The 10,037-nt window shown below is 43.7% G+C and overlaps 1 non-coding gene across 1 annotated transcript; it reads right to left on the bottom strand.

Annotated features, from left to right (window-relative positions):
* Positions 1-9,382: 9,382 nt before the first annotated feature.
* Positions 9,383-9,451, bottom strand: Trnaa-agc. Its single transcript has one exon. It is a non-coding gene; the product is annotated as a tRNA-Ala (tRNA).
* Positions 9,452-10,037: the final 586 nt, after the last annotated feature.

Genomic DNA, 10,037 nt, shown 5'->3' with positions numbered 1-10,037 from the left:
TCCAGCCAGCCCATAGAGCCAGAACATCTCTGAGATACTGATCAGCCAGAGAACCTTGACGGACCACTGTTCAAGCCTTTTGCCCACTCTGATTCTTCCTCTATTTAACCCTAAAGCTCATGTCAGTACCCCAAGGCGGACTGGGCACACATCTTACTGGCTTGGCCGGTAAAAGTGCTTGCTGCTATATCTGACATCCTGGGTTGGATTCCTAAGACCCACATAGCCGACGGCTAATCTGACTTTTAGGTTGTCCTCTGATCTTCACACAGACCGTGTTATGTGCCCTTCCTCTCTCAAGTAGGTAAATGTAATAATACTGCTTTGTTTTGTTCAGTTTTTCAGAGAGAGCCTCGAACTCAGAGATCCACCTGCCTCAGGCGCTGGGATTACAATGGACGATCATGCCTGCCTTGATTTTTATTTGTCTTTTTTTAATAAATAAATAAATAAATAAATAAATCAAGCAAACTCTTTTTGTTTGCTTTTAAAGATGTATGTATGTATGTATGTATGTATGTATGTATGTATGTATGTATGTATTATAAGTAAGCTGTAGCTGTCTTCAGACACCAGAAGAGGGCATCTGATCTCATTACAGATGGTTGTGAGCCACCATGTGGTTGCTGGGAATTGAACTCAGGACCTCTGCAAGAGCAGCCAGTGCTCTTAACCTGAGTCATCATCTCCCCAGCCTAAGAATTTTTTTTTTTTTCAAAGAAAATTTTCCGGGCTGGAGAGATGGCACAGTGGTTTGTTTGTTTTGTTCCTGTAAAAGTCATTCATTTAAAAGGATATCTGGCCCTGGCCTGCAGTGTGTTAGCTCTCTTGATCATGAACATGAGGCATTTGGTACAGATACTACTTCTTTTTTTCCCCCCAAGTTTATGTATTTTATTTCAAAATAATCTTCCTGGCCAGGCCTCCCTAGTAACTGAGATTAAAGGTTTTGGCTTTATTTGAGACAAAGTCTAACTAGGCTGACCTTGAACTTGCAGTGATCTCTTTGCATCTGGAGGAGGGCACTGTCTGGGACGGTAAGTCCATCCCACCATTTTGTGTGTGTGTGTGTGTGTGTGTGTGTGTGTGTATTTATGCGTGCTTGTCTGTATGCATGTTCAAGTGAGGGCATGTACTTCCCTGAGTGTGTACACATGAGGGGATGTGTGCTTGAGTGTGTATGTATGTGTGTCCATGTGATCATGTAAGGGGGTTAGAAGCTTGTCTGCCTTTGTACACATAGAGGCCAGACAGAGGTTAACCTTGAGCATCTTCCTCTATTGTTTTCCACCTTTTTTATAAATGTAGTTTTTTTTCTATTTGTTTGTGTGTGTGTGTGTGTGTGTGTTGTGGGTGTGTGTGTATAGTGGGTGCCGTGTGCATGTGTATGTCTCTGTATGTGAGTGGTGTGTATAAGTGTGTGAGTGAGTTGTATAGGGTGTGTGTGTATATGTGTGTACCTGTATGTGATGTGTGTGTATAAGTGAGTGATGTGGTGCATGTTGTCTATGTGTATGTGAGAGACAGTTTGTGTTTTGTGTGTCTGTGTTCATGTGTAAGTGGTGTCTGTGTGTGTGTGTGTGCACGAGTGCATACATGTGTGTGAGTGCCACATGTGTATAGGTGGCCAGGAGAGAGTGATGGATCCTTCCAGAACTGAACTTACTTGTGCTTGTGAGCCACCTAACATTAGTGCTAAAACCAAATTGAAGTTCTCTAGAAAAGCTAGAAGAATCCTTAATCCTTTTTGAGCAATAATATATATATATTTTTTAAAATAAATGATTATATATAAACGTTTATTTTAAAATTATGTTTATCGTGTGTGTGTATGTATGTATGTATGTGTGTGTGTATGTGTGTGTGTATGTGTGTGTGTGTGTATGTGTGTGTGTGTATGTGTGTGTGTGTGTGTGTGTGTGTGTGTGTGTGTGTGTGCATGTACCACCCTGGGCAGCTGTGAGCCACCTGACATGGTTGCTGGGAACTAATTTATGTCCTATCTAAAAGCAGTTAAGTGCTCTGCACCACTAAGCCATCTCTCCGGTTCCATCTAGACCCTCATTAAACACACACACTCACATGCAACCGTACATATATAATATATATGCACATATGTGTATACATACACACATACACATAAGCATACACACATAAGAAGAAAACCCACTGTGGGTTGGGGATTTAGCTCAGTGGTAGAGCGCTTGCCTAGCAAGCGCAAGGCCCTGGGTTCGGTCCCCAGATCCGAAAAAAAAAGAAAAAAAAAAAAAAAAAAAAAAAAAAAAAAAAAAGAAGAAAACCCACTGTATTTAATTAATCCTTCTTTAAGGAACATGGGTAGATCACGGTCAGTAAGCCAGTGGCTATGCCAGTGAGGGAAACAAGATGTCCTCGATTCCTCTCTCTAATTTACAGAATCTGGAGCTTGACATTTTAGGCTAACGTTACTGGCCAGCAAGTGCTAAGTGTCCTCTTGTCCCGCCCCAACATAAGCATTGCCACTGGATTTTCTCATGGGTGCCAGTTTCTGTGCACCAGGCACTTTATCCACTGAGCCATCTATCCAGCCCACCTCAGTCCGTTCTGTCTGTCTCTGGCTCACTGCTTACACCTTTAACCTTTCCCCTTCAGCCAGGTAGAATTCTAGAACTAAGAGGACTGATTGACAGACAGGTTTGTGGCATGCCACTATGCCCCATGGGGCAATTACTCATGACTGGAGGCTGCACACTGGAACAGAAACAATCTTCTCATGGGGACTAGCTGGGCAGGAGCTGGGGGGAGGAAGGAATAATGGGTTCTCTCCACAAAAGAGAAGGTCTCTCCGTTCTGAAGGATCTGGGTTACGAGGTAGGAACTGCCTAGGGCAAGTTGAAGCTAAGGTGGGTATGCCAGAGCATGGCGTTCAGAGCATGAGTTAGGCAGGAAATCATGAGGAGATGGCAAGTTAAACACACAATACAGAACAGCACCCAACCCTTGATGTCTCCCCGAGACACCAGTCTTCACCCTACAGTCTCCAGTCTGGACGCTCCAGCTCAGACTCTGGCAGATGGGATGGGACTGCCCTTTAGATGGCTCCTCACTCTGAGGAGTTATGGATACGGCTGATTTGGAAGCTCCTGGCAGCTCTCCTGCTGAAGGGAAGATTGAGTCCTGAGCTGTGTGGGAGAGAGACTAACAGGAGAGGACGGATCAGAGGGAGAGGCCAAATTCTAGCAAATCTGTTGTTGGATGAAGGTGGTGAGGGAGACAGAGCAGGAAGAACGCCATTGCTCTAAACCCACATTTGCCATTCGGTACCTCAGGTATCTGATTTCCAAGCTTAGTCCATAAAACTAAGTCTCAGGAGAAGAATGGCAGAGAGGAAGAAATTGTCATTTGCTCTGCAGAAACACACGCATGGAGGGATGTAAGACCGAGGTTTGGAGGCAGTTTTGAGCACTGACTACTCATTGGAATCCAATGCCCTTTTCTGGTGTGTCTGAAAACAGCTACAGTGTACTCATATACTAAAATAAATAAAACAAACTTTGAAAATAAAGTAGATAAGTCTGTATCGAGACAATGTAAATCTGAACAGGTACAAACTAAAAAAAAACAAAATAAGATATTCTAAAGTGACTCCCATTCTATCATCCCACTGAAACAATGAAGCTCAACTCCACAAGGCAGCAGGGATAGTGCATGCCTTTAAGCTCAGCATTTGGGGAGGCAGAGAGGCAGAGGCAGGTGGATCTTTGACTTCAAGGCCAGCCTTAGCATACAGATCGTGTTCTAGGACATCACAACTAGAACTACACAAAGAAATCCTGTCTCAACAACAAGAAAAGAAAAGAAAGAAGGAAGGAAGGATGGATGGAGGAACCTCAAAGAATTTTCCCAGGATTATCACTGTGGAAAAAGGAAAAGGCACTGGCCAGGAGAGAGCACTCATCTTCAGGGAGAGATTTACAACCGTGAGATTATAAAACCAGCCTGCTGCCATCTTATGCTTGAAAACCATCATGCAGTAAGACAAACTCTGCACGGAGCCAAATTGGATTTGGGCCTAGCCGCTTTTTGACTGCATGGTTCAAAGTGACTCTGGGCTGTTTGGCCACAGAGACTCACCCCGAAGATGACTGCCATAAGTCTTAAGATTGTTGGATAAAGCCTCTCCCATGAATTTATGGCATAGGAGTATAACATTCAAGGGATGCCTCAGCTCGAGCAGATACCAGTTATCTCCTCAGTCTACACCCAGTGTCTCCACCACCTGACCTCATCGCCTGACTTCTTTGCCTCCAGCTATCACTGCCTACCCTCATCTCCCCCTCCTTCATATTTCACAAAGGTCACTCCCCCTACCTGAAAGCCTTAAAAGCTGTAACGTTCATCCCAATAAACGAGACCTTGACAACAGAACTTTTGCTTGGTCTCCTTCTTCTCTTCACCCGCATTTGGCCCACAGGTAGAAAGCCTCTTCGGGACCCTGAATAACTGGGTCCCTGCTGGCGGGGACAAGTGGCGCCTGAACAGGGACCCCGAAGCACGGCCAACTACAGGACGACGGAGACAAGAGAGCTGCAGCGGGAATTGAGGACTCTTCAGGTCATATTGCTTGTGCGTCGCTGGAGAGGGAGGTAAGGACTGGTCGAATAATTGTCGTCTAATTGCCATGGGGAAGGTATTGTCCAAGGAGGCTTGTTTCATAAGAGAGATCAAGCGCTCACTCAGGGAGAGAGGATTAAGAGTTAAGAAAAAGGATTTAATCAAGTTCTTTTGTTTTATTGATGAAAAGTGTCCCTGGTTAATTTTAAGTGAATTTTTTTTTTTCGTTCCTGTTTAAGATTAAATCTGTTTCTCAAGGACTGTGCTATGCCCCTCCTGTAACCATTGAATACAAATGTTTCTGTTCTGCTGTTCCAGGAAATGACATCCTTGCCTTTGTTTCAAATGGTTATTCTGACCACCTTGTTATGACTCCCTTGTTCTATTCTGCTTCTGTAAGCCCTTCTATTTGCCTGCTAAGTTCCCCATTTGAAACCCCTCTATCCCTGAGATACAAAACTCTTATCTGCCAAGCAGTGGAGCTGTGTGCCTTTGATCCAACACTCAGGAGGCAGAGGCAGGTGGATCCAAGCCCACTCTGGTCTACAGGGCCAGTTCCAGGGCAGCCAAGGCTACACAGAGAAACCCGTCTCAAAAATACAAACACCTAACCAAATCAAAGCAGCTTATCTTCCTTCCCTACATCCAAGGCCAATCTTTTGTATTCCTCCTTAGGGGGAGGCAGTGGTGTACACGAATAAAAAGTTGTGCTTTAATTAATTGCTTGCTTTAATTGATTTGGTCATGATGATTTAGGTAATGGTCTTTCTCCTCACAATTTCGGGATTAACATTATCCCTTACATCATGGGATTAACATCAATTTATACCATGAGACTGAAGCCGGGGCAACAGCCAGTCTACAGCTTCCGGGACCACACCTTGGCTGGACCCATGAGTTCTGGGTGTCGCTTGCTTCTTATTTAAATATTACTCTTAGGGCTGGAGAGATGGTTGAGAGGACTTGAGGTTCAATCCCCTACAGCGGCATGGTGGCATCTGTCACTCTAGTTCCAGGGGACCTGATACCCTCACATAGACATACATGCATTCAAAACACCAGTGCACATAAAAACAAGTAAATCATTAAAAAAACAAAATAGGGCTGGGGATTTAGCTCGTGGGAGGGCGCTTACCTAGGAAGAGCAAGGCCCTGGGTTCGGTCCCCAGCTCCGGAAAAAAAAAAAAAAAAATAAAATAAAATAAAAAATATGACTCTCATTTCAGGGCCCTGAAGATGGATTTGAGACTCACTAGACCACTTTCTCTCTCCCCCATGTGGCCACATTACATAATTTTGTTCTGCTTCTTCTTATTAATTTACATTGTTGTTGACTTGCATTTAGTTGGCTTACTGAAGATGGGTGGCTGAATCCCACTTGTTGGGGTGCAGGCTGTGATTTCCCGGGCTTAGTAACATTCTCTGTCTCTAGCTCCTAAGCTCGAGAACTCCAGACTTGTACTATCTATCCCCTTTGGCTTCTGTTCCTAGTTTTGATGTGGGAAGGAAGATCCTCCTTCTGCCATCTTCCCAATAGGTATTTAGGAATCCAAGGCTGCTGTGACTTCATACCTAGAACAGTGGACTTGACCGACTACAGAGGTCTCAACACCAAACACGGTTCTCCCCTCCAAGGGCATAAGAGAATGTTCATTCAGGAGACAAATATTAGTGACCATGGTCAGGGAACAGAGGGTCAGGTGACCCTAAATACCAGTGTTCCAACTGATGACGCTTCCATGAGTTTTTTCACAGTAGCAGAAGTGTGAAGAAGCTCATAAATCAGGATGCTTTATATAGATTTTGGTGGGAGCATCAGGTAGGCGGGTTTACAGCAAAGCAAGGAGACCTCTGCTGTAGGTTACAGTGCTCTCTGATGGCATTCTTAGATTTGTGTTGATAGAAAGAAAGCTAATGGTCTACTTAAAAACTCAGAAGAGGCTTATCTCATAGTCAGGGGATGGATATAGGGCAAACAAATTTATGAATGGCTATTAAGAAGCTAGGTCCTGGGGTTGGGATTTAGCTCATGAGGCGCTTGCCTAGCAAGCGCAAGGCCCTGGGTTGATCCCCAGCTCGGGAAAAAAAAAAAACTAAAAAAAAAGAAAAGAAAAGAAAAAAAAAAAAAAAAGAGGGGTTGGGGGTTTAAAAAAAAAAAAGAGTGGTTGCTGCTAGCGCAAGGCCCTGGGTTCGGTCCCCAGCTCAAAAAAAAAAAAAAAAAAAAAAAAAAAAAAAAAAAAAAAAAAAAAAAAAAAAAAGCTAGGTCCTGAGTTCAATTCCCAACAACCATGTGGTGGCTCACAACCATCTGTAATGGGATCTGATGCTCTCTGCTCTCTTCTGGTGTGCACTCATATACATTAAATAAATAAATAAATAAATAAATAAATAAATATTTTTTTAAGCTAAAGATAGTCCACAATACTTTGGTTCCAGATCTGTAATATTCCAGTTCACCACAAACCACAGACGCTCCAGCCAATGAGCTTTTAAGACTCCTTGGCACAGGTACAGCTCCCGGCTTTCCTCTTAAGCTTGGGACTTTATCATGGGGCCCTCTGCCTGGCTGAACTCCAAGACAGTGGACTTGTTTTCAGGAAGGGTGCAGGGCATCCCTGCCACATTCTAAAAGAAATTTGGGACCAGGTGTGGCAGTGCATGCCTTTAACTTTTAATTATAACAATTCTAGCACAAGGAGGCAGAGGCAAGTGGACCTCTGAGTTTGAGGCTAGCCTGGTCTACAGAGTGAGTTCTAGAACAGCCAAGGACTACACAGTGGTACTCTGTCATAGAAAAACAAAGAAGTAGCACGTACACTTCCCTTTCAGTGTGGTCATTGAAAATTGTGAAGTCCAGCCAGTATAGTGGCACACACCTTTAATTTCAGTACTCAGGAGGCAAAGGTAGGCAGAGCTCTGAGATTAAAGCCAGCCTGGGCTACAAATCGAGTTCCAGGACATCCAGAGCTACACAGAGAAATTCTGTCTTTCAAAACCAAACCAACCAAACAAACAAAAAATTGAAATCCAAAAAACCTTCCAAGTGTATGTTTGTGGTCTTAGAGTGAGTTTGAAATTTAGGTAAAGAGCTAAAAGTATACACAGTTCCAGTCAAATCTCATCCTCCAAGGTGGTCTGACATGTTTTTTTGCAACTTTTAACAATCTCTCCAGGAGACAAGTTTCCCCTCTTGCTGGTGCCTTGTCCCTCGCTCAGCATGAGATTCCTGGGGGGAAATTCCCATTTCTTTGGTGTCCATTATTCCAATTGATAATTTTATTGATAGTCAGATTGAGAGACCCAGGTGTCTCTTTAGAATATCTTCTCTTTAGAATATCTTTGTTGGTGGAAACACCGGCAGGTGGACCTCAGACTTAGAGGCTAACCTGATCTACATAACAAGTTCTAGGACTTGCTAGGACTACGCAGAAAAAAAAAAACAAAAAAACAAAAAAGGCTTTTAACCAGCAGCCTCCACCCAGGAGAGTAGAACAAAGGTGGGCTCCTTAATCTCTGAGAACAAAGGGAGGTCCGTGTGGTCCACAGAGCCCGAGCCACCTGAAGAGACCATCAGCTGCCAGTTAGTCGCTCAGCGGCTAACGAGACACAGAGATGGACTGAAGGGATTTCAAGCATCCAAACTGGGTGGGCAGCCCAGGGACAGAGCACAGGTGTTGAGGCAGGGGACAAGAATAGAGCGGCTAGGGGTTGGGGATTTAGCTCAGTGGTAGAGCGCTTGCCTAGCAAGCGCAAAGCCCTGGGTTGGGTTCCCAGCTCAAAAAAAAAAAAAAAAAAAAAAAAAAAAAAAAAAAAAGAATAGAGCGGCTAGCCCTTTGTTGGCTAAGCCTATGGAGGCACAGAGAATGAAGGGATCTCAGGAGCCTTTTCCTCAATTTCAGTCAGGGTCCTATTTTTTAAAAAAAAAAGGGTAAGCGAGTTGGGGTGGGGGTGGGGGGTGGGAGGATGGGGGTGGTGGTGGTGGTGATGGAGAGCTGGCTCAGCAGTTAAGAATACTGGCTATTCTTCCAGAGGTCCTGAGTTCAATTCCCAGCAACCACATAGTGGCTCACAACCATTAATGATGAAATCTGGTGCCCTCTTCTTGTGTGCAGACATGTATGCATGAGAACACTGTATACTAAATAAATAAATTAAAGAAAAAGAATAGAAAAAATTAGAAGAGTACAATGGCTCTTTTCTCTCTGAAATTCCTCTACTCTCAGTAGTTCTAACTTTTCTTTAATTCTCACTTCTCTGTTTTCTCTTTTTCTTTTAGAGATAGGGTCTCAGGGTCTCACTACAGCAGCTTTGGGCTGGCCTGGAACTCTCTGTACAGACCAGTCAGGCCTTGTCAGGGTTAGGATCAAAGGAATGTGCCACCACCCCCCCCCACTTCCGCAATTCCTTTTAATGAAACTTGCTCTGTACACCCATGAAAGCCTGTGACAAAGGAACTCTCTCAAGTTGAGCTTCACTGACCAAAGGACCCTGGGTCAGACACAACTGTTTGGAGAAGGGTCCCATCATCCTATTAAAAACAAAACAAACAGCCCTGGGGCTGGAGAGATGGCTCAGTGGTTAAGAGCACTGACAACCAAAAAAAAAAAAAAAAAAAAAAAGGAAAAAAAAAAGCACTGACTGCTCTTCCAGAGGTCCTGAGTTCAAATCCCAGTAACCACATGGTGGCTCACAACCATCTGTAATGGGATCTGATGCCCTCTTCTGGTGTGTCTGAAGACAGCTACAGTATACTTATATAGAATAAATTTTTTTTTTTTTTTTTTTTTTTCGGAGCTGGGGATCGAACCCAGGGCCTCTCGCTTGCTAGGCAAGCGCTCTACCACTGAGCCAAATCCCCAACCCTTAGAATAAATCTTAAACAAAACAAAACCATGTCACTGGAATTATAGGCAAACCACCATGCCTGGTCTATGCAGTGCTGGAGATCAAACCCAGACCTTCATTATTTTAATAGGTTTTACATCATTTTTATTTATTTTTATGTGTATGTGTGGTTTTTTCCCTGCATGTATTGTCTGTGCCCCATAATATCCTTGGCACCCACAGAGCAAGAAGAGGACATCTGATTCCCTGAGATGGGAGTTACAGATAGTCGTTAGCTGTCACTTGGGTCCAGGGAGCTGAATCCAAATCATTTCCCAGATCCTTTGCAAGAGTAGCCAATGCTAAACTGCTGAGTAACCTTTCTAGTCCTGCATCTCATTTCTTTTTTTTTTGGTTCTTTTTTTCGGAGCTGGGGACCGAACCCAGGGCCTTGTGCTTCCTAGGCAAGCGCTCTACCACTGAGCTAAATCCCCAACCCCCTGCATCTCATTTCTTAAAAAGAAAAAAAGAACAATTTTATAGAAAAGATGAAACAAAAGCCAGGAGATATAAATATATTAATACGAGCTGTCTGAACTGTGTGGATGCTCTCCCTAACA

The sequence above is a fragment of the Rattus rattus genome, chromosome 6 (assembly GCF_011064425.1).
Source record: "Rattus rattus isolate New Zealand chromosome 6, Rrattus_CSIRO_v1, whole genome shotgun sequence".
NCBI lineage: Eukaryota > Metazoa > Chordata > Mammalia > Rodentia > Muridae > Rattus > Rattus rattus.
The sequence above is the reverse complement of the archived record's forward strand: the minus strand, read 5'-3'. Positions and strand labels throughout refer to the sequence as shown.